The following is a 24273-nucleotide window of genomic DNA, read 5'->3' as shown; positions in this document are numbered from 1 at the left end:
CCCTGAGCATGTGGGCAGGACTCACCCGCCAGCACCCAGGGAAGAATTGTCTGTAGGGATGTGGGGTAAACGCTCTGCGGTGTCAGAGCTGGGAAGGGGGACACTGGGGAACAGACTCTGTGGGTGTATAGAGATAAGCCCGACTGGTGTGAAGGGCTTCGGAATCTGCTTGCTTGGAAACTAACCCCAGTAAACATCCCTTTGTCTGCGCTTCCGACTTCTGGTCTTTTGCTGCTTGCTGTCTGCCTGACAAGAGCCAGGGAAGTGGGCGGGGGAAGGGAAAGCCCTCTAACAATGGCTCCTTGCTCCTCTCCCTCCAGGCTCAGGGATGGGCAGGACTCCAGGCTCTGCTTGACAGGTCCTGGCACAGGGGCTGCAGGAGGGAGGGGGGCAGAAAGGATTGTAGATTCTGACTTATGCTCTGGAGAGGAGGTAATAGGTGAAGGGGGTGTATTTGACTCTTCCCCTGCCTCAGGGTCCCCAGGGCTAGAATTCTACCTTCCACAGGGCCAAATAACTGGGTGAAGCTATTTGGCTAATGAAAACCAGTGCTCCAGGTGAGGCTTGAACTCACAGCCTCAGCATAGCTCCTCTTAGCACTGCCCTATAAGTACTGTGCACTAACCAATTGTGCCACTGAAGCACCTGTTAATTGTGATTCTCCAAAATCCCTAGGTTGATACAGGCAAGGAGTGACCCCAAAACATTCTCAGTGGAGCTGAGAGCAGGTAGCGACAAGTGTTGTACTTGGTGGGGTGGATTCTTCTTAAGGGTTCCAGGCACCATTTGACCCTTTTGTTCTTCCCTGTGTAATAACAGAGCTGATTAAGACTCAATGTAGAGTCTTGCTGCAGACCAACAGATCTGAAATCACTGATAACCAGCTCTAAGCATTAGTCCTGCTTTGGGACAGTGTCTCTCATGCAAGAAACTGCCCAGTCTGCGCTAGCAGTGAAGCTCCCTCACTAACAGCTGAAATCAGGGAGAGCTGTGTGAAGTGCAGGGCCCCAGGGGTGTCTGAACAGGGGGGAACAACACCACAGGACATTAAAAAATGGGAGGGATCTGCCTTGCCACTTTGTAATGACTGTAAGGGCGAGTGAGGGTGGGGAGGGGACGGAGAGCAGTGAGCGGGAGGAAGGATCTTGGGGTATGAGGCAGTGTAGGAGCGGGGCCTTGGGGAGGGGGTGGTGAAGGGGCGTGGCCTCAAGTAGAAGGGGTGGGGCTACTGCTTGGGCTCTGGTGGCTGCCACTTTTAGGCAGGGCCACCCAGGCGCGGGGGCAAGTGGGGCAAAAAAACCCTCCATAGCAGTCCAGTTCCTTGCTGTTGCTTGGCTAACCACTGCATGCATGTGCTATACCGTATGCCCTGAGCTGATTCCTGGCTTTTGTGCTCAATGCAGCCTTACCTCTCCATGTTTCTGTGGCGCAATGGGTCAGCGTGTTCGGCTGTTAACCAAAAGGATGGTGGTTTGAGCCCACCCAGGGACGAGGCTAAGCCCGTGCTACTTCCTTGCTTCCCTGAGGCCTGTAGGGGGAGCCTCAAAGGTCCCATTTTGCTGCCTCAGTGCTTTCAGCTGGTGGTCCAAAGAGCAGGCTGGATGCCATTCAGAAACCTATCTGCCAGCAGCCGTGCCGGAGGCTCAGGCTTAATCCTCAAAGCGGAGCACAAAAACTTTCAGCCGGGAACATTTCGCTCCCTTCCCGCCTCCGCCCAAGCGGCAAGGGAGAAGCGGAGGAGACAGGCCGGCTCAAAGACGCCTCCCTCCCACTTCCCTGTACGCTGTGCAAAGCTCTTGGCCTGCCTCATGCCTCGTCAGGAAAGCGCGGCCATGCGGCCCAAGCCTGAGTCACGTCCGCAGCCTGGCCCGCCCCGGCTGACGGCGCGCAGAGCCACGCGAGTCAATGGCAGGTCGAGTCGGGAGCCTCGGCTCTTTCCCCTGACAGCCACACACACAGCGCTGCCTAGCGCCCCCAGAGCCTCCCTCGTGTTCTCCCGCAGCAGCCGCCTGCCGGTGTGGGTGGGAAAAGGGGACCAGGAAGCACTGCAGCCTCATTCCGGGACAGGAGGCCCTCACCATGCCCAGGCCTGCCTCTTGCCTTCAGCCCAGGCAGCCAGAGGTGCCGGGGAGCTCCCTGGCAGGCCGCCGCTTCGCCTCAACCACCTCTTGCCTCATGGCTTAGGCTCTTGGTGCTCTGCTGGTCACCGGCTCGCTTGAAGGCCCAGAGGGAAAAGAAACAAGCGCACGCGTAGCAGAGGATGGTTTTGATCCATCGACCTCTGGGTTATGGGCCCAGCACGCTCCCGCTGCGCCACTCTGCTGCTTTTTCACACCCCTCCCCCTGCCACCTAGCCGCCACTATCCAGATTAGTGCCTTACACGCCCTCGTGCTGCCAGGCAGATGCGCAGGCTGCTAGGCAGCTGCCCTGGTCACAGGATTTTACAGCTAGCTTCTACAGGGTAAAAAGGATCTATTTGGGGTTTGGACCCCAATGGGAGCTGGGTAGCTGAGTGCTGGAGACGGGAGCACTTCTTAAACTGTTTTCAGTTAAGCTTTCAAGCTTGTGGGGGACGAGGTTCAGCCCTGGATCCGTGGCTGCAGCAGGCAAGCGCGTCTGGCTCAACCGCCCCCTGCCGTATTAGCAGACTAAAACGCGGAGCGAACGCACACGCCTTGCAAAGGAACAGGAGCCGGGATCTCGAACAAAAGTCAACATTTTATTAAGATGAGGTTCAAAGGAAAAAAAAGTGTACGGTACAAAGTTTCAGCGTAGAAGTTTCTGGTGCTCAGGGAACAACATACAGCTTACCCAAGGGGTGCGAAGTTCGGTTTAAGATCGGGTGGCATAAGAAATACATAATCTGCAATAGCCCTGACTGGGGGTAAAAGGTTAACGTACAGACACTGAGTTAGGAGGGTATGTTGTCCATATGAGGGCTACGTTCGGGTGTGGAGTATAACGAGCGGTTACGACGATGAGGATGGATTGACCCGCGTTAGGTGAGGTTTAACGTTCGGTGTTTTGGAATCTTTGCCACAATCTAGTTGAAGCAGGGTCAATATGAAGTCTGCCCTGCCATCTGTTGGTGATCTGTTGTCAAGGCCTTTTGGGGCTGATGTCATTTGCATGGTTACACCCACCCCGGATTGCATGATGGGAGTGCTTGTCCAAACGGTCATTTCAGCTGCTGCGGGATCCCCAGTCTCTTTGTTATTGGGGCAGGAGTAATCCAGTGTATTTTCCTGTTGATTTTGGATCAAGGACAGAGTAACTGTACCTGGCATTTGAGGCCTGAGAGCGTCACCCTCGTCTGAAAAGTACTCACCATTAAGGGGTGTGGGTTCCTAACGGCAGCACGTGGAGGGAGGTAGAAATGGATGTTTGTTGGCCTCTTGCAGGTGCTGCTGATGTCCTTTCTGCTGTCCCTGGTGTGGAAAGACAGAGGCGGTTTTGAATCTCTTAAAATTGTTATTAGTGCTGCAGTTGCTCACCCTAAGCTTATGTCGTTAGATCTCTTTCACGGTGTATTTTGGTCCTGAGAGGTAAAAGGTGTGTTGTGAGGGAGTGAGGTAGCAAACGTTAGTTGCAGAGGTGGTGCATGTGCCACAGAAGTTTTGTGCCTGCCCCCAACCCCAGTTCTGGTCCAAGAGTCCAGTATTTGCATAAACCCACCCACTGACCTGTGACTAACAATCTCGCTCTGCTAACTCTTCCAGCAAAACTGTTCTGCCAGGTTCTCATTCCGCACTATATTCCTGCAAACTTAAGCTTTTAAGTAGCAACAGATACCACTGGCTTCAGTATAACTAAAATTTTTACTTATCTGTTTACGATTTTAGGTGTATGCTATATCATATTATTTGTAATAGAATAATAATTAATTCTATTTTTCAACTAAAGAGAGAAGAAAACCTTAAAATGTGCATTTAGAGAGTTCAGAAGAATCTCAGAATATTAAACACAAATATTTATATATTCAATCTCTCTTAAATTGCTCTTCTTTGGAACCCATGTCCCTTGTCTAACGATTTTTATGTAGGTTCGGGTGAGTCCTGAAATCATGAACTGCTAAGTACCGTTCTACTGTTTTTGATTCATATGACCAGGATTACTACACTTTATTACTCCTGCCCTATTAAGAAAGAGTTTGGGGATCCCACAGCAGCCAAAATCACCATTTGGACAAGCACCCTCATCATGCAATGCGGGGTGGGTGTGACCATGCACATCAGCAACAAAAGGCCTTTACAACACATCACCAACAGATAGCAGGGTAGAGTTCATTCTGGCCCTGCTTACATCCTCCTCCAGCCAAGAATTGGTGATCTTGATAACTCACACTCCTTATACCAGCTCACTGGTATTGAATGCTGAAGTTATGGCTAGCAAAAGTAGCCACCCATCTCTGCCCTGTAGCATCCAGCTTAACCCTTGTTAACACACGTCAGTTGATTGTTCTCTGTCCATACCTGAAACTGAGCTCCGGACAAGTAGTCTGGAAATTTCTCAGTGATGGCCCATTTCAAGGCCAAGAACTGCAGCTGGTGGATGGGATAGCAAGTTTTGCTATCGGACAGTCCTCAGCTGACAAAGGCCACAGATTTACATTTACCTTTCACTTCCTGGTAGGAGAGTGCTCCCAGACCCTCCAAACTGGCATCAGCATGCAGGATACACGGTTTGTTGGGTCAGCAGGGACTAGGACTGGCACATGAATCAGGCAAATAATGATTTCCCATAAAGCCCTGTCACATCTCTCATCCCACCATGTCCCCAATGGAGAGGAGAGGAGCCCCTCCCCTGTCCCAGGCCAGGCACACCAGATTTTTAGGGGGAGGTGTCCATGGCCCAGCCCAGGTGTGTTGGAGCTGCTGAGGAGAGAAGTTCTTTCCTCAGCTCAAGCCCACCACTGATGTTGCAGTGGGGGAGAAGTATCTTTGACCTGGTTTTTAGATGATCGGATGAGAGGGAACAGGAGGAATATTTTTCTTCTTCTTCCGTTTCAAACTCTTCACCCCCTCCAACCACTTTTTACTCTAGCCTGATCTCTCTTTCATGTCTCCAGGGCCATCCTTAGCCATAGGCAGCCGCCTAGGGCACCACTAGGTCTGGGGGCACTGCTCTGCTGGGAGTCTGGACAGATGGGAAGCTGTGGAGCATGTAAGAGCAGGGCTGCTGGGTCCTAGAGAGAGCCGAATGCAGCACAGTCTGAGGGAGGGGATGGGCTGCTGGGGTCTCTGGGAAGGGGAGGGGGTAGGGGTTGGGGAAGGAGCTCACCTGTGAGTGTGACTCTCCCCCCGGCTGAGGTGAGGTGAGGCAGGCTCTGCGGCTCTGGAACCAGTATCCTTTGTTGTCCCCCATAACATCCATTCTTCTCCCGCCCTGCCCCATGGAGCACCCCCTCCTTTCTCCCTCCTCCCCAGGAGCATCCCTCTCTCTCCTCCCTCCCCTCCGTCAGGGCTGGGTTGGGTGAGGTGCTGGGGGGTAGGTGCGGGGAGGAGGCTGGCTGCCTGCTGAGGAATGACAGTGAAAGTAACTCACTTCCTGGCAGCGAGCCAGGATTGGAATGTCACACGGGGCTGGGCTGGGGTTAGCCAGATGTGTGAAAAATCAAGACAGGGGGTTGGGGTAGGGTGAGCAGATATCCCTATTTTATAGGGCCAGGCCCAATTTTGGGGTCTTTTTCTTATATAGGCTCCTTTTACCCCCCACCCCCTGTCCTGATTTTTCACACTTGCTGTCTGGTCACTCTAGGTGGGGGTAATTGGTGCCTATCTAAGACAAAGCCCCAAATATCAGGACTGGCCCTTTAAAATCAGGACATCTGGATCTGGTCACCCTAGCTGGGGAGCGCGTCTCTCCCCCGGGCTGGCAGCGATCCATCTCATCCGGGGGGAGCTGCACAGGGCAGGATGAGCTGCTGTGGCTTCATGGGTGACCTGTCCCTGAGATCAGATGCTGGGCTAACTTCACCATGGTCCGTAAGGCTGGTGGTGGTGCCCATTGTCGTGTGATTGGACCTGAGGGTTTGCTGTTGCTGTTGCCATTTTGCACCCCAAAAGGTGGATTTTGGGGTCTACTGCAGCTGTTGGACCAGCAGGCTGGGGGTGAGCCAAGCATGAAAGCAGTGCTGTGTTGTCATTTAGGTTGTCATTTAACAACTTTGTTTGCCAAAAATTCTTGCTAACAATCCTGAATCCAGTTTCAATATTTAAAAAAAAAAATCAATATCTTAGCCAAAAACAGAAAATTAAGTTGTTGACAATTATTAGTGACAGCTTTGGTTTGAGGCAGGGAGTGGGCCAGTTTTCATCAGAGAAACAAAAAATGTTGACTGACTTTCCTATAGCCTGTTACTCCTGATAAGAGCCCTCCAGCAACTGTAATATGCTCATCTCCTTACCAGTGTATAGAGCAGGGGTCGGCAACCTACGGCACACGTGCCAAAGGTGGCAGGTGAGCTGATTTTTGATGGTACGCAGCGGCAGGCTGAGCAGCTCAGCCCATCACTGCTCTGGGGTTCCGGCTGCTGCCCTATTGCCAGCTGGGATACCGGCCGTCGGCCCCACTCAGCACCTGCTGCTGGCCTGGGGACCCCCAAGGAACCCCAGGCTGGCAGCGGGCTGAGCAGGCCGGCTGAACCACTCAACCTGCTGTCAGCCTGGGGTTCCATTCATTCAGCCGGCAGCGGGCTGAGTGGGCTGGTGGCGGGCTGAGCAGGGCTGGTGGAGGGTTGAGTGGCTCAGTCTGCTGCTAGTCTGGGGTGCCGGCAGCACTCAGCCTACTGCTACTCCGGGGTTCCGGCTGCCGGCCCCTTGCCAGTCAGGAGCCCACCGCCGGCCCCGCTCTGCCTCCTGCCAGCCTGAGTGAGCAGAATCCCAGGCTGGTAGCGGGCTGAGGGGGGTTGGCGGCCGGGATCCTGGCTGGCAGGAGTTGGTGGTCAGAACCCCAGACCAGCAGGGGGCTGAGCAGGGCCTGGGATACTTGTCTAGGGTTCCAGCCACCAGTCCCGCTCAGCCCACTGCTGGTCTGGGGTTTCATTTACTCAGCTGGCAGCGGCCTGAGCAGGACCGGTGGCCAGGACCTCAGATAATAACAATAGTTTATTTATATAATATAGACATAGAGAGAGACCTTCTACAAACGTTAAAATGTATTACTGGCACGAGAAACCTTAAATTACAGTGAACTTGGCACACCACTTCTGAAAGGTTGCCGACCCCTGGTATAGACTGACCATATGTTGTACTAAGATTCTCCTGCTTTTTTTTTTATCCTGTGAGTCAGTATAGCTTTTGCCAGCCCAGAAGTTGAGCAGCCAATGTTTTACGTTTTCACAATGTTTTCTCCAACTTTCATAAAGTAAATACATAGTTAATATGAGTTAAAAAGGCCAGGGACACTTCCTTGTGAAGAATCTGTACAGCAGCTCATGCTAGCGCTGTGAAAATGTCAGTTTTTGATGGAACTTTAGAGGCAGTGATTTATCATGTATTTTATCATATGAATGTGCTGCTATTGCTAATGTCTTTCCAAACAAAAATAAGGCACAATAGGACTTCTGTAACATTTCTGTGTGACCTTAATCTAGATGAGATGATTCTGTGCTGACTTCATTTTGGTCACTTTGTCCTTTACCTAGCAGTAAAACTAGGGTTATATTTTCCCACTGTTTGGAGACCCAGCTTATTAAACTGATTTTGCAGCCAAAAAAGCCAGAAAGATTGCTTTTAATTAAAAACAAATCTTTGTTTCAATACCTCTTCATATAAATTTCCAATAAAATTTTGACAAAATTAAAAAAATTATACTATTTGCATCATTCTGTCAAATCAGAATTTTTTCTGTAGTGCTACTTCTTTAGTGCCAGTGCATCAGCATTACATTGTGCTTCATTAAGTTAAACTGGTTTTAATAACGTGAATGTGGCAAGTTTTCCAATACTGTATGCTTATATTTGTGTTGCTAAGAGCAGATCAGGCACAGGGGCACCAGTTTCATAATCTCGCCTAGGGCACCATAAATCCTAAGGACGGCCCTGCATGCCTCAATTCTCTTTTTCCTGGCCTTGTTCCAGAGCCCTCACAGCCCAATTCTCTGCCCTAACGTTGAGCCCTCTACTGCACCCTGAACCTCTCATTCCAACCCCACCCCAAAGCCTGTACCCCCAGAGCCAGTGCTCTCATCCCCCTGCACTCCAACTCTCTGTCCCATGTAGCCTGATTTAGGGTGTACTAATAATATTAATTTGGAAAATATGATGAAAATTTAATTTATTAGCTTACATTTTATTTAATTTAATTGAGTTATAAAGTTACAGTTGCATTACTGCTATTCAAAAGATACATATGGCATTATATGCAACAAAGTTTTGGTTAATGTACTCACACCCTTCCTTGATAACCTGGTGGTAAGAGACACAAGACCAGCCTTGCAGTTCAGGTTTCTCAGTTCTTGAGTGAAAGATGCAGTGCTTAGAAAAAGCTAATGTTACTTTGGGTTTACTTGAATAAGTTAAACTTAAAATCAAATCCTAATAAACAAAGAATAAAAACTTAGGGAAACCGAGCTTAGCCGAGTTACTTTGAAACTTAAAGTTTAAGAACAAGTACAGCCTACTGATAGTAGATAGAGAGAGAGTGGAGGAAGTAAGTCAGAATGATAGAGCAACGTGCTCTAGCGAGGTGGGTTACCTCTTTTATAGGGCACAAGTGCCGGAAATCCTTCCTCCTATGCCCAAATTTCATTCCTTACCCACAAAACGTTAGGGTACGCTTACTTCATAGGCTAGTATGTTTGTGCGTGTTGATGACATGTACATATGCACATAAGTTCCCTTGTGGTGTACATGTTAATTCTGTGGGTACAACACTGAAAAACCCCTTATGCCATTCTCCATTGTCGATTGGTCTAGGTAAAGGTCTTAGACAGGCGTGGGTACTTCTCTCTGTAATTAACAAGATAAAGGTCAATTTTCCTTTCTGAGTAAAAGGTCACACTATAGAGATGCTAACTTTGCCTTAGCTTAACATACAGGATATGGCCTGTAGGTCCTCTTAAGTCATGTGCCCCAGCCCCCTAATCATTTTTATTGCCCTCTGCTGGACTCTCTCCAGTTTGTGCACATCCCTTCTCATGTGGGTCCCAACCCCAAAAGTACTCACATTTCACCCCAATGGCTCCAAAATGTACATAGGGTGCTGCCATGGTCAAGTCATTCCTGAGCTCTCCAGTGGAGCCTGCTGGCAGAGAACAAGGTGAAAATTAGCCAGGACGTTGCTCAGTCAATTCCCTCTGCTCCCAGCAGGTGGTATCGGAAACCTCCAAGATCACTCACTTCCCTTTCTCTCATCAGCTTCAGGCCCCAGGGTTACAAATGCACAAATCAGTTGAGATTCTCCCCTGGGCTCAGGGTGTGGGGCTGCTCTGAGGGGATGGACTTGCACATTTGGGATATTAGTGCAAAGATACAATTTCAATTTCTCATAGAGAAAACCGAGGGCATTGGGAAAAGTTTTCAACTAGCAATAATCATGCCTCGGATTAACCTCATTGGCTATGATACTGCCACTTCTTATTTAGTGAAAGGAAAGCTGCAGTGACAGCCTGGTTACTGAGATGCAAAACACTTTCCTCCTGGGAGAAACAAGAAGTTAGAATTAGAAATTTACATAGTTTGTTCCAATGTTGGCACAGGTTTAATTTTGCTTCTGTGTAGGTTTGTTTCAGGCTGTGACTGTTTTGGTTTATTGGGTTGTTTTGTTTTTTTTAATTGGAATGGAGCTTTTAATTGACATTTTCTGGATTCGAATGGCTGACCTGCAACACCAGTTTTGACATAGTTCTGCATATTTTATACAGATTTGGCCAGTATTCAAGGATGTGATTCCTTTATGGGAGGTTTTAGTGGTCAGGCTTATTTATTTTATGTTATTTTCTCATCCTGCTGCAGCACACCTTTTTGATAAAATGTTGAAATTATTAATTTATGGCATTTGTTAGTTTTTATTTTTAAAAACAAAGTTTTTCTTAATGTTTGGGTTTTAAATTAAGCATTGTTTTTTGTTTCAATTTTTCATTTAGGTTTTTGTTGTTGATGGGATCTTTAAGAACTTTGGATTTAAATAATATTTTTATCTCATGGTTCCAAAGACTCAGACAAGGTTTTCATCTCGAGGCCAAAAGACCAAAAAATTCAAGACACTTGATCACATCCTTGGATAGACCAAGAGACTACTCACACTAGATCTGAGCTCATAGTATTAAAATTTGGACAGATTTAGATTATTAAAGTAAACCCTGTTTACTATTTTATTTTAATAAAGGTTGTATTGCTCCCATGAAGGATGGAGCCTGCCCCCCAATTTTTTTTGTCTAGCCCATCTCAGTCCCCCACCAAACGAGAAGAGTCTGATGCCACCCCTGCTGGTCACTGGGTGTCACTGCTGCTCCAAGGGAAACAATCTGTGCATTACCGTGACCGGTCCCTGGGTGTCACTGCTCCTAGAAGGCAGACACACGCTGTGCATTATGCCACCTGGCCACTGGGTGTCACTGCTGTATCAAGGGAAACACCTTCTGTGCATTACCCTGAATGACCACGAGGTGTCACTGCTGCGCCAACGGAGACACCTTCTGTGCATTACTCTGACTGTCCACTGGGTGTCGCTGCTGCTCCAAGGGAGACATAAGAACGGCCAGACTGGGTCAGACGCAAAGTCCATCTAGCCCAGTATCCTCCTGTCTTCTGACAGCGGCCAGTGCCAGGGGCCCCAGAGGGAATGAGCAGAGCAGGGAATCATCAAGTGATCCATCCCCTGCCGCCCATTCCCAGCTTCTGGCAAACAGAGGCTACAGGCACCATCCCTGCCCACCCTGGCTAATAGCCCGAGATGGACTTGTCCTCTGTTCATTTATCTAGTTCTTTTTTGAACCTTGTTATACTCTTGGCCTTCACAACATCCTCTGGCAAGGAGTTCCACAGGTTAACGATGAAACTGCCCTGAGTTCCCCCCCGCCACCCCGGGTTGTCTATGGAAAAGAGGATGAGGATGAGGAGAGCCATGATGTGTCTGTCACGGGCTGGTGCCTCAGTTTCCTCTAGGCAGCAGTGCTGCAGGCTCCTTTGGTCAGTGCCCATGCAGCTGTGTCGGGGGAAGGGGGAGTAGAGGCTCATGCTCCCCAGCCCCACGCCCCTCCCCCAGCAGCTGGGGAATCCAGGCCAAATTTAACCCTGGTAGCTGGGCCGGGGTTAGCCTGGGCCGGGGTAGGGCTGGGGTGGAATTGCGGGGGAGACAGATGCACCTGCTGTGAGGGGAGATCCTCCCATTCCCTGCCAACCCCCCTCACTCCTTGCAGCACGGCGCCCCCTAGCACTTCCTTCTCTGTCGTGGGGGTCTCTGCTGCCTGCTTCTCTCTTAGCATCATCTCTCCCCACCCTGGGGCACTGGTGTCATCTGTCCTGTGCAAACAGGCAGCCCCTGGTGTGCCCCATGGCGCTTCCCTGCAATTGGGGGGGCAGCTGTTGGATGGAATATGGGGGTGGGCAAGGCTGGGGGCCAGGACTCCTGGGTTCTCCCCTCAAATGTGGGAGGGGATTGGGGGTTAGGGGGTAGAGAGGGGCATGGCTGGGATCCAGGGCTCCTGCTTTTTCTGGTTTTCTCCACCTCCTGCAGCTGCCTCGGTCCTTTCAGTGCATTTCCTGTTCCAAATTCATTTGCTGACTTGTGCAACCCACCCCAGAGGTGGCTGCATCTCAGTGTTGGGTGAGGCTCCCTTGGCTGCATCACCTCCTAACCGCGTCTCTCTCCCCCTGCAGGTGTCCCTGCAGCACTCGGCAAACATCCGCAAGATCGTGGGGCGCTTTGAGCATTGGGCAGGCAGGGGCCAGGTGCCCAGCCCCCCCCCGAGAATGGGACCCAGCCCCCCCTACTTTTTACAGGGATTAAAGAGGGGCAAAGGGGGGCAAATCAGAGGAGGGGGGTGGCCAGGGTCTGAGCAGGGGGTGGAAATTGACTGGTCGGGGGGTCAAGCAGCTGGAGGCAGAGTTAGGAGAGGGGCTGAAGGGCAAAGTCAGGGAGGGGGGAAGGAGCCGGGTTAAGCCCAGGGGGAGGCGCTGCCAGAGGGTTAAACCCCGGCACAGGCAGGGGCAGAGGGGTAACAGTTACCCTGGGGGGCTGAGACTCCAGTGGTTGCAAAAACTGGGTGGGGGGAGCAGAGGGGCTTTTCTATTTCCCCTCCCACAGGCAGCACCTCTCAGCATGGGCTTCCCAGGGCCGGGCTCTTAAAGGCACAGGCATCCCACTGCCTAGACACTGCAGCTCCTCTCTGATGTAACCTACTGAGGTGCTGCAGTAGGAGACTCAGTTCAGTGAAACCGGGCATTCCCTATACGCCCCCCAGCCAGGGGGCTGTGCACCCCCTCCCCTGAAATTCCCCAACACCCCCCCAGTGGTCAGGTAGTTACATGCAGCGCTGCCAATGTTGTCATTGGTTGCAAATCTGAATGGAAATTGAAACGTTAACACACACTTTAAAAGCAGATACAAGGTATGAAAAATACTTGTACCTGAGAAAGTAAAATAGGTTTGAAAAGTCTGGACAAAGCCGGGTTCCTCACCCAGCTGTTGTGTTTGCTGACAATGTCGGTGCATTGGCTTCGGCAATGTTGGCCAACCTCAGAATGTCAAATGATGATTTGTAACCAAGGTGTGAATGAGCTCTCCCCTGACAGCTAGTGACGAGCCAGGGTTGGGGGAGGCTTTGGGGCCAGACTGTATTTACATGAACTCACCTACTCTGCCGAGGTGTCCAGCAGACAGAGCTGGGCTGCCTCTGCTCTAGGTGCCCAGAGGAGGAGGGAAGGTGTGTGGGGCTCCAGCCTGGGGCTCTTCCTCCCTCCTGCCAAGCCCTGACTATCAATCCCGGCCCTGACCCTCCTTTCTTCAAGCGCCATGTGGGCCCCAGGAAAAGTGTGGCAGGAAGCACCAGGGCCAAACTTGTGGGCATCAGGTGAAGCAGCGAGAATCCCAACCATCAGGGGAGCAAGTTCTAGAACCCCAACCCATTGTGGCCATCCCAGCCAGAGACCTGGCTCTAGGAGGTGTGAGTCACCCAGCAGGAGGGGAAAGACTGGCTCTTGCACAGCTGGAGACAGGGAAGTGGAGCACTGGGAGCTCCAGGGCTTTACCACAAGCCAGCACAAGGTCCCACTGAGATTTGAACTCAGATGGCAGGATTCAGAGTCCTGAGTGCTGCCCGTTACACCATGGGAGCAGCTCATGCAGCCTTCTCTGCACATCGGTGACCCACATAGGGCTGGCTTGTGTAAGGGGGCTCTTGGCCCTTTACTACAACTTAGTGTGTGTGGGCGGGAGGGGGGGTTGGTTGGCTAGTTCCCAGCACCAATAGAAGGGGGAAGGGCTAATGGTAAATCAGGCCCCTGAGACTGACAGTCCCCTGGGCAATGGGGAGAGGCCAAAGCTCCAAGTTAGCCGCACTGACAGGCCAGGCAGTGTAATGAGGGAGTCACCAGGCCAGGGGGTCCCATCCTCCGTGGGAGCTGGAACTGCCTGAGCCAGAGTGGGGCAGAGCTAAGGAGAGAGCAGGAGCCCGAGAAGAGCCGGGGAGCAGAGCTGCGTAGGTGTAGTGCCAGAAACTGCTCCCTGTAGGACTTTGCTGCCTGCAGCAGTTACTGAGACCTGAGTTTGTTCTTATTTGCTGACTTGTCCTAATTGGCTAAAACTTGACAGTGGTTTCTCTAGCAAAGGCCAGTCCCTGGCCCCTTGGTCCAGACGTCCTCATTCACAGGCTTCAAGTTGAGAATCATTTCCCCTTCCCGCTCTGTGGGAGGGGAGACTTTTAAACCCGCTCTCTGTGCAACTGCACATGGCTAAGCAAAGGGAACAAACCCCCAATCCCCCCTGTGCTTTGGGAGCCAGGTTTGCGGTGGGAATTCTGTAGTTCAGATGACTTCACACCTGGGCATTGTGATTCTTTACCAGTTTCTCTGGCATTGGGGCAGTTTTGTGCTCACAGCTGTGATGGCCGAGTGGTTAAGGCATTGGAGTCGAAATCCAATAGGGTTCCCCTGCGCAGGTTCGAATCCTGCTCACAGCGACGCCTGTGTTTTAGCCAGTCTCTCACCTGGGCAATATCTCTGTACAACCCCCTGAGACACTCTCAATTCTCTCCCCACCCCAAGTAAATCCTGTTCTGCTCCTTTCATAGATATCCCTGGGACACCACCTCACACTGTGTCCCTGAGGGGTCAGGCAAACTCTCAGCACCTGAAGCCTCTGCCACTCACCTGGTGCCCCATAGATTAGCCATGTCGACATGCTCTCCTTCACGTAAATCTGGTCAGTGCGACTCCTGGCCTGTCCCTGCAGAAAGGTGTATCCCCTCTACAGCTGGTTTGAGCTCGGGTCAGAGGAATAGGAGGCTACCGCCCACCCTCCACTGGTTCTGCTACAGAGAAACACGTCCTCTAAGCTGACCTCACTACAGACCTGCGCCAGGTAGTGCTCATTGTAAAAACGTTTCCTCTGAAGGTCGAGAAAACGGGACCAGTGGTTCTCAGGCCGGCTGAGACAATTAAAATCCGCCCCAACACCAAACACCGTGTGGTCCAGAGGAAGGGAGCCAGTTCCTACCATAGATCTTTCCTTTCACACCTTAACATCAAGTGCCTCCTCTTGGGCCTCTGAATCCCTGCCACATTCCACGTGCCAGATGCCCCTTCCCCAGTACTGTCGTCACTCAGCTTTGCAAAGGAGCTTTCCCCCCAAGTCCCTGCCCCCTCTGGCACCATCTCCGGGGGCCGTCCTGCCTCACTCTGTTCCCGCCATTTTGGGTCAACAAATAAGTCATGTGGGAAAGACAGCTCCCATCTCCCATCCTTACAGGTCAGGTGGGCCAGCTAGGGGGAGAAGCCCATTGTCATAAACAGATAGTTAAGGGTTAATGTCTCTTTTACCTGTAAAGGGTTAAGAAGCTCAGTAAACCTGGCTGACACCTGACCAAAGGACCAATAGGGGGACAAGATACTTTCACATCTTGGTGGAGGGAGTTCTTTGTTTTGTGCTCTTTGTTGTTGCTGTTGTTCGCTCTTGGGACTAAGAGGGACCAGACGTACATCCAGGCTTTCCAAATCTTTCTGAATCAGTCCTTCATGTTTCAAAATTGTAAGTAATAGCCAGGCAAGGCGGATTAGTCTTATGTTTGTTTTCTCAGCTTGTGAATGTTTCTTTTGCTGGAAGGATTTTTACCTCTGTTTGCTGTAACTTTGAATCTAAGGCTGTCGGGGGGGGGGGGGGTCCCTCTGAATCTGAGTACCCTGTAAAGTATTTTCCATCCTGATTTTACAGAGATAATTTTTACCTTTTCTTTCTTTAATTAAAAGCTTTCTTTTTAAGAACCTGATTGATTTTTCCTTGTTTTAAGACCCAAGGGGATTGGGTCTGAACTCACCAAGGATTGGAGGGGGAAAAAAGGAGTGGGGATGGTTAATTTCTCCTTGTTTTAAGTTCCAAGGAGTTTGGATCTGTGTTCCCCAGGGAAGGTTTTGGGGAAACAGAAAGTGTGCCAGACACTGATCTCTGGCTGGTGGCAGTGTTACCAGATCTAAGCTAGGAATTAAACTTAGAAGGGTCCATGCAGGTCCCCACATCTGTACCCTAAAGTTCAGAGTGGGGGAGGAAACCTTGACACCCATACTCTCTGTTATCCTGCTGAGGAGCTCAAAATCAGATGAAGGTGCTGCTGCCCTCCCAGAAAACAAGCCAACCCTGCACAAACAGGGATGAAAGGGCCTGCCAAAGCCTAGGATTGAACCAGGGACCTTTAGATCTTCAGTTTAATGCTCTCCCAACTGAGCTATTTTGGCAGCTATGTAGTAGCATTTTGGCCTGTTGCTTCTCTGTCCGGGAGGTTTTTGCAGCAGTTGCACACAAAAAGGACGTCACTGTGAGCGGTCCACTGCTGCCTCAGGCCGGGACAGGAGGCCCTCACCACTCGCAGGCTGGCCTCTTGCCTTCAGCCCAGCTGACGGAGCGCAGAGCCATGTGAGTCAATGGCAGGTTGAGTCGGGGCCGCGTAACCTGCCCTCTCGGTGCTCCGGGGCTAGGGTGGCTGGGGCCATGCTGCCCACTCTGGGGCTGGGAGGGAGGCTGCGGGCACCATGGGGCTGGGGCACTAGCCTGGGGCGGGAGCTGGCCCCTGCGGTGGGGGTGTGAGGGCTCTGGACTCCAGTGGCGTTTGCGGAAGGGGCCAGCACCCTGAAAAAGATTCTTCGTGCTTCGTATAAGCATAACAATGGGACCCCCTGCAACAGGGATCTGAGGCCTCCCCCAGGACCGGACGCTGCAAGTGCTGCCCCCTGGGGCTTTAGAGAGGGGCAGGGATGTGCCAGGTGGCACCGCTGACAGGTGCTTACATTGCTCTTGACCTTGATGATGGGCTGCAGGCTCCATGCCGGGGTGCGATGGTGCTTGGCCAGGCTGCGGATGTGACTCAGGCTTGGGCAGCCTGGCCGCACTTCCCTGACGAGACACGAGCAGGCCAAGAGCTCTGTGCGGCCTACAGGGAAGTGGGAGGGAGGCGTCTTCGAGCCGGCCTGTCTCGTCCGCTTCTGCCTTGCCGCTTGGGCGGAGGCAGGAAGGGAGCAAAACATGCCTGGCTGAAGGTTTTGCGCTCAGCTACTTCTGTACTGTGTATTTGACAGAAACTCTGATCTTATTTTCACCAAAGAAGATAGGAGATGTTTGAACACTAAGGTCTGGTCTACACTACGAGTTTATTTTGAATTTAGCAGCATTAAACTGAGTTAACACTGCAGCCATCCACACAACGAAGCCCTTTATTTCGATATAAAGGGCTCTTAATATCGATATCTGTACTCCTCCCCGATGAGGGGAGTAGCGCTCAAATCACTATGGCCATTTCGGATTAGGGTTAGTGTGGCTGGTATTTGATGGTATTGGCCTCCGGGAGCTATCCCACAACTCTAGGGCATAACTGAAGTGTTCTAGAAATCAGGTTACAGCTTTGTCGGGCCCCCTCCTTTTCTGAGCTGGGCTGCAGCCCCTGACACACCCGCCGCGGAGAGCTGGGCCCAGCAGAGGCCCCTGCGGGGACCGGGCGGCACTTCGGCGAGGGCCCCTGGGGGGGCTGGTGGCCGGGCTCCTAGCGCCGAAGAGCCCGGGCTGGCCAGGGGAGTGCGCAGGGCCGGGCAGGCAGGGGGAGGGGCCCGACTGGAGGGCCAGAGCCGCGGGAGCATGTGTGCGAGCAGAGCATCGTGGGAGAGGCAGCGGTCTGTCAAGCAGGGCCTGAGTTTGGCACCTGGGACTCGGCGTGGAGAAGAGTGGGGCCCCGGGGCCATGTGGGGGCAGCTGGCGACAGTGGGGGCTGGTGTGGGTGGGGCCGGCGGGCATGGGCGTGGCGTCCCCCACCCTGGGTTGAGAGTGTGGGGCGAGCGAGGGCGGGTGACGGCTGGGCAGTAGGAGCTTATACTTACCTGACAGGGGAAATCCATGATCACCAAGGTGGTTTTCCCAGGGTGAGGCCCATCCATTGCTCTGTGGGTGAGTTGACCTCTGTGATTTCCCCAAATGTGGGAAACTCAACTGCAGAATTTGTGGTCGTGGGGGACTGCGTTCGCACTTTCCCCTGGTACTCGGGGAAGGAAAGAAAAACCGCTGAGGGTTTGGCTTTTAAAGTGCTTTACTGTTCTTTCTTTCTCATTGCCAAAGCTTTCTTTTTCTTTTGGCCTGTGGTTATTTGACACCCCCTCTTCCTTTCTTTTTAGGACTGCTCTCTTCTGTAGGTTGCTCTAGCATACTTTATTCCAGGTGCTCTGTCTGGCCTCCAGGGGAGCTGCCTGACTCTTTTGCTCTTTTTTTGCCTGCTTGTAGCCCTTGCTGCGTTTGCTCTTCCCACTGGCAGTTGGTCCAACACAGGAAAACAATTAGTTTTTTTGTTGGGGGTGGTTGTTTTTTGTTTTTATTTTTTGAGCCCTGTTCCAGTCTTGGCCTTCACAACATTCTCTGGCAAAGAGTTCCACAGATTGACTGTGGGTTGTGTGAAGAAATACTTCCTTTTCTTTGTTTTAAACCTGCTGCCTGTTAATTTCATTTGGTGACCCCTAGCTCTTGTGTTATGAGAAGGAAGAACTAACACGTCCTTCTTTACTTTCTCCGCACCAGTCATGATTTTATAGACCTCCATTGTATCCCCCTTTTGTCGTCTCTTTTTCCCAGCTGAAAAGTCCCAATCTCATGGCTCTCTTCTGCTACAGAAGCTGTTCCATAGCCCCTCATCATTCTTGTTGCCCTTTTTTCTTAACCTTTCCACTTCCAATATATCTTTTTATTTTTCAGCTGGGGCAACAAAGAACCTCACCTTTATCAACTCACAAAATGCTCCCAAGAAATCATAACAATATTTTCTCATCAAGAAACCAAAACTCTGGACATTTCAATGACTTGGGGGGAAAATAAATAAATCCACTTTCAGGAAGTATTACCACAGTAAAACTCTTTCTGCTTTTCTAACCAGAACATTCTCCCCAAAAGGAGGTGCACCAGGCCTGGAGACAATGCAATACCAGGTTGATGCATGGAGTGGACAGAGCAAGCTCCTAGTCCAGCCCTCTGTTTCAAAAATCAATTTAATATACAATCCTCAAATAAAGGACATATCAGATATTAAACTGATAAGCCCAGCTACTATGCTTGATCTTAACTCACAGAGAGCCAAGAACCAATGCCAAGACTGTGTGACACACGTGCACCTCTGCCCCCACCGCTTTCAACCTCACCGTGACGAGCTCCCAGCCACGCCACGAACACCCTAAGGAGGTAACTCTAAGTGAGGCTCACTTCCCCGAAATGACTCCAGTGGAAGAAGTCAAAGCAAGACCCCTTAACACACAATTCTGTTCAAAGACGGTTCCCTTTACACTCCTAATGTGCACAAACCCACCCACTGAGCTGTGACTAGCAATCTCTCACTGTGAACTCATACAGCAAACCAGGGCAAAGCAAGCCTATGCTGCGTTAGCGGGCTAAAACCCGGAGCAAACGCACATGCCTTGCAAAGGAGCAGGAGCCGGGATCTCGACCAACACACTCCATTGAGATTCTATCTGCCAGCCCCCGGCATTGGACCTGCTGCTTGGTCTCCCTCTGCTGCAAAGTAGCTCCCCTCAGACCCTCGGGTTCGCTGAGCTGCAGCTCACCTGATCCGGGGGAACAGCTTGAAACAGCGCTGGCTGCCTGTGCACTCACCCGCCCTCACTTGGCAGGTAAGAAAAGGCATCAAGTGGCCAGAGTGGATGACAACAGCTGACCTTCTGCAATGACAAGAAACTGAGGTGAGCCAAGGCAGGGGAGGTCGTTCTTGTATTGGCCCAGGTTCTGGTGGGGAGAGAGAGAAGCAAAATGCAGCTTCTCTGTTTCTCCAGCAGTAGTTGGGCCACAAGACAAGCTAGTCCCTTGTCTCTTGGCTGGCCTGGATTCCTGGGACTGGCCCCGGCTAGGACTCTCGGGCATCACTGAAGTGTTCTTGAAATCAGGTTCCAGCTTTGTCCGGCCCCATCCTTTTCTGAGCTGGGCTGCAGCCCCTGATGCAGCCACCCGCCTGCCTGCCACGGAGAGCGGGCCCAGCAGAGGCCCTGGCTCCAGTCCTCTGCTCTACTAGCTGACCTATTGGAGGGCTGCCACCACTTCAAAAGAAGATTGAAAGGAGACTTCATTGAAGTGTTGAAGGGCCTTAATGGAGAGAAAAGATTGGGTGTTAAAGGGCTCTTTAATCGAGCAGAGAAAGGCATAACAAGACCCAATGGCTGGAAGGTGAAAAGAGACAAATTCATATTACAGATAAGACACAAATATTCAACAGTCAGGATGATTCACCACAGGAAAAAGCTACCAAGGAAAGTGGTGGATTCGCCATCTCCTGATGTCATTTAATGAAGACTAGATGCCTTTCTGGAATGTGTTTGCCCCAAAAGTAGCTCTTGTGTCATACAGGAGGCCTGTGATATGCAGGGGGTCAGATTAGATGCTCTAATGGTCTCTTCTGGCCATAAAGTCGACTAATTTCTGAAAAACTGAGTGCAGCATTGGGAGCAGCGTCTGATGTTTTCCTGTCTAGCCGGCTTGCTGCCTAGAACGAACGCTCCTTGAGTGGGGTGATCCACAGGGAGTAGCTGAAACCTCCAAAGTGCCTGGCCGGGGCAGGACATTGGCACAGGAAGGGAGGGGTGTGGCAGTGACATCACAAAGGCCTTTTGCAGGACCTCAGACTATTGGTCAAAGGTGGTGGGGAGGTGGTGACCTCACAGAGAGATGCTGACAACAGGCAGACAGGACAGGGGCGAGGGGCCAGGGAAACCTCAGAGACTCCTGTGGCTTTGCTTCAGCAAGTCTCCTTCTGGAGGTCTCTCTTTGAGGACTGAGAGATTATTCGGGTTCACATACGTGAGCTCCCAGAGGAACCTCTTTCGATTTTTCTCCTTCCCTTTTAGTGAGTTTACTAGAAAACAGCCGTCCCTGTTTAGAAGGTAAGAGCCTCCTCGAGGGAATGTATGTGTGTGTGTGTGCAGAGGAGGAACATGCTCTATGCCCAGAGGACTTTATTCCTCCAGCCTGTGAGGACAGAGGGGCTGTCAGGAAGTTGCCCCTTCAATCCCCCCCACACAAAGGCCCTTCTTAGGAAAGGCAAAATCCTGAAGAGAAAGAGTAACACCAAAGAAGACTCCAGAAAGTCAGATTCTTACAATCTTAGTGAGAAGTTTATCACCTGACCAGGGACTTGAACCCTGGACCCTCAGATTAAAAGTCTGATGCTCTGCCAACTGAGCTAGCCAGGCTCACACAGGAAAAGTACAAGTTGGTGCAGAGGTGAAGCTAGTCAAGAAAAAGACAGATGGACACAATAGGGGAAACCTGCTGCTCTCTCTCTCTTCCCAGCCCTGGCCTGGCCTGGTATTAGTGCTGGTTAAAAAGACGGGAAAATATCGGCATCTACCAGCCTTTCATAGCTGTACAAGACTCAGGCACAATACAGAGGTGCCCATCTGCAAGTGCCGAATGGTTGGATTGGCTAATGCAGCCTGTAGATGTCCAGGGCACACTGGGATATAGAGCCAAGTGTACATCACCATCATCATTTCGAAGGGATAATGATGGGAAGGTTCACAACTGACTCAGTAGTTGCATACAAAGGTGCACGTTTGGCAGTTACACTGGGAAATTCTGGCTCCTTCTCAGGCTTAGGTTGGCCACCCAGGTCTAGATGTAGAAGTTACAACATTGAAACTTGAAAGAGGGGCCAATTTCCCCATCATTTCCCACCTTCACATCCAAACACGATGACTTTCTGAATGAACCCTCCCCTTTCAGCCAGAAGATCTTGGGGTGGTTGTAGGAGTCACTGGGTAAAATTGTCTGGACTCTGTTCTGAATCAGGTCAGAGCAGAGGTACATAGTGATCTAGTCTGGCTGTAAAATCTATATATCAACACCAAATATGGTGTGAAATTAATCCTCAGAAATGGCTGTTCCCCACCCAGACCCCAACAAGGAGCTCTCCAAGGAAGGGGGCTGTTGAGGAAGAAAAGAAGAAAGACGTCCTTCTCTCCCTGGAGGGACTGGGCTCTGCGCTTTGGACAGAAAGGAGGGGAAGGAAATGGCGACACGATGGCAGCGGAGCCTAAGAAATGAAACACAACAGGCTTCTGAGCATGTTGCTTCTGAACAGTGAATGAACCTGACTCCCGTACCATGAAAAGCCAAAAAGCCGTTTCTTTCTATGCCCGAGAGAAAAGAGTTCCAATCATTCCTGCCTGTTTACTTTTGAATTATTTTACATTATAAAGAAAATTGTAACAAAATTAGTCTGAACTTGAGCTGCCTGTTATTAAAAGCTGGTTCCCCAATTCAGTTCCAACTGCCCTGCTAGAAACACCCCCAGGTCCCTGCTCACCCCGGGAAGAAAACAAAGAGAAACCCCCACTGGGCACTGCCCTTGGCTCCAGGCTGCTGTCCCAAGGTGCGGTTGGGGACTGATTGTTTGCTGCTGAGGAGGGAGCCAGTAGAGGCCTCTGGTGCTCTGCTCCTAGCATCTGCCTGGTCCAGGCTGTCCTCTGCCTCAGCTGCTGCTCCCGGCCTGCTCTAGAGTCAAACACGCAGGGCCCCCAGGGGAACAGAGGCTGGGACAGGGCAGCAGCCTGGGCTGGGCTGGGAAGATGCTGGGAGTTCTCGTTTCCTGAGAACTGGCCTGGCTCCCTTCTCAACAGCAAACAAATCAATTCCATGTCCCCTCCCCAGAAAAACCAGCCTGGAGCCAAGGGCAGCAGGGGACGATTCCCTCCAGTTCCCACCGAGGCAGGAGAGAACCCAGGGTGTTTCTAGCAGAGCTTATGGAACTGACGTGGGGAAACCAGCCTTTAATAACAGGCAGTTCCAGTTGAAGCTCAGTGTTTTTAACAATTTCTACAACATTAAATAACCCTTCAATCGTAGTGTCACCATCCATAAAATTGCTTCAGCATTATAGGTTCCCAAGTGCCCAACTAAACATCTCTTCAAATCCAAAGGAATGGAGCTCAGTCAGTGTTCAGAGTCATCCCACATAAAAGAACCGTGTTGTGGTACATACTGGCCCCATCATGTGGCCATCGCCTTTCCCTCCTCTCTGTTAAAAGTTTTAGTATTTTGCACAGAAACTTTCTTCCCTCAGGAGAGACCTGGGAACCAGGGCTGCCAGCCAGACAAACACTTATAAGAGGAGGTGTAACCTGTCAAGAAATGATCTCCCTTCTTCAGTTCAGTGACAGCCTGAAATGTTACTTATCCCAGCAGAGCTGGAGGATTGAAAGCAGCTACATCAAACCCCTGTGTAGCTAGCAGGAATGAACATAAACACTCCCTGGTATCTGAAGAGATATTTAGTTTTACCCTTGGTAAACTACAAGACTAAAGGGAAAGGCAGTGGTGCCAAATATATAGAGTGAAACACGAAACAATCGTCATAGTTATGCCCATAGTGACTGCAAAATCTTTCTATATATTTATTATTTTCTCTGATGTCTAGACATTGACTAGACCTTGACCAAGAAATTTGGCTCTTGATAAAATAATCAACTACCCCTGGTTAATGCAATGGACTAGAAATTGACTGGGGTCTCTCCACGCAGGTTGAAATCCTGACAGCTACAGATGCATTAGTGTATTGTCATTACTGTTGTCTTAGTGCCTGAGCATCCACAGAGCCAAATCTGGTCTCACTCTGAGGCTGTCTACACTTAAAATGCTGCTCTAGCACTGTGGAGAAGACAGTTGCTACAGTGAGGGGAGGAGTTTTCCATCCCTGTAATAGCTACATTGACAGAACAATTTTTCCTTTCATTTAGCACTATCTAACCATGGCTTAGGTCAGCTTAATTATACTGGTTCTGGGGTTTTTCACACCCTGAAAGACGTACTTGTTAGAGGGTTTATCCCATCACCCTCCCATTCCCTGGTCCTTCTCGCATGACCAGAGAGCAGCAATGCACGAAGCTCAAAGGTGCAAACAATTCAATGTTTATTGGGGTAAACTTCCAGCAAGCAATGATTCCAATTTCCTTCCTCAGTGTCCCCCTTCCCAGCTCTGACACCACAGAGCCTTGCCTGTGTCCCCGTTCCTATTCGCCCCCCTTAGCAAAACATAATTCCAATTCCCCTACCCCCATTCCCATTCCCATTCCCCTCCTTACTTCCTGACTGACTGCAGACTATATAGTAAAACTGGAGTTCTGCTTAGCTATACCCTAACCAATCATTTTACTGAAATGTAACTAACCAATCCTAACATAGTGTAACATGATTATCTAACCAATTATACCCCACCGCCTTAATTGGTTTACACTCAACAATTTAATTATACAGCAGACAGAAAGAATCACAGCACCAGACAGAGATTATACAGACAAGCAATAGGAAAGTGGGGACTACAGTGACAGAACAACAAAGAAATGAGGATTTCACACCCCAGCTATTGATCAGTGAGTTGTTCCTAGACAGGATGCTATCATAGTAGAGGTTGTGGGTGCTGGTTGCTTAACTGTCTGGCCCCCAGGGCAGGATTTTGAGGCTCACCATTACTTTCTGAGACTGCCAGCACCAATCTTTCGTTCACTTAAAACGCGAGCAGGGAGATTACAACACCACAGAACTCATGGAGCTCCAGAAAACATGTAACTTTAGGTCCGGGTGAGTGTGTCT

At 50.7% G+C, this 24273-nt stretch overlaps 7 non-coding genes and 1 pseudogene across 7 annotated transcripts; 3 read left to right on the top strand and 5 right to left on the bottom strand.

The window, feature by feature from the left end:
• Nucleotides 1-549: 549 nt before the first annotated feature.
• On the bottom strand, nucleotides 550-643 carry TRNAI-UAU. Its single transcript has 2 exons — nucleotides 606-643; nucleotides 550-585 (listed from the first exon to the last, which is right to left on the bottom strand). It is a non-coding gene; the product is annotated as a tRNA-Ile (tRNA).
• Nucleotides 644-1417: 774 nt separating this feature from the next.
• TRNAN-GUU lies at nucleotides 1418-1491 on the top strand. Its single transcript has one exon. It is a non-coding gene; the product is annotated as a tRNA-Asn (tRNA).
• Nucleotides 1492-2251: 760 nt separating this feature from the next.
• Nucleotides 2252-2323, bottom strand: TRNAM-CAU. The gene has a single exon. It is a non-coding gene; the product is annotated as a tRNA-Met (tRNA).
• A 7141-nt stretch (nucleotides 2324-9464) lies between these two features.
• LOC123361413 lies at nucleotides 9465-9586 on the bottom strand (annotated as a pseudogene).
• A 4454-nt stretch (nucleotides 9587-14040) lies between these two features.
• Nucleotides 14041-14122, top strand: TRNAS-CGA. The gene has a single exon. It is a non-coding gene; the product is annotated as a tRNA-Ser (tRNA).
• Nucleotides 14123-17511: 3389 nt separating this feature from the next.
• On the top strand, nucleotides 17512-17674 carry LOC123361415. Its single transcript, XR_006576162.1, has one exon. It is a non-coding gene; the product is annotated as a U1 spliceosomal RNA (small nuclear RNA).
• A 900-nt stretch (nucleotides 17675-18574) lies between these two features.
• Nucleotides 18575-18768, bottom strand: LOC123361412. The gene has a single exon (XR_006576160.1). It is a non-coding gene; the product is annotated as a U2 spliceosomal RNA (small nuclear RNA).
• A 2035-nt stretch (nucleotides 18769-20803) lies between these two features.
• TRNAK-UUU lies at nucleotides 20804-20876 on the bottom strand. Its single transcript has one exon. It is a non-coding gene; the product is annotated as a tRNA-Lys (tRNA).
• Nucleotides 20877-24273: the final 3397 nt, after the last annotated feature.

The sequence above is a fragment of the Mauremys mutica genome, unplaced genomic scaffold (assembly GCF_020497125.1).
Source record: "Mauremys mutica isolate MM-2020 ecotype Southern unplaced genomic scaffold, ASM2049712v1 Super-Scaffold_1559, whole genome shotgun sequence".
NCBI classification, from domain to species: domain Eukaryota; kingdom Metazoa; phylum Chordata; order Testudines; family Geoemydidae; genus Mauremys; species Mauremys mutica.
This window is presented reverse-complemented; position numbering and strand designations above follow the sequence as displayed.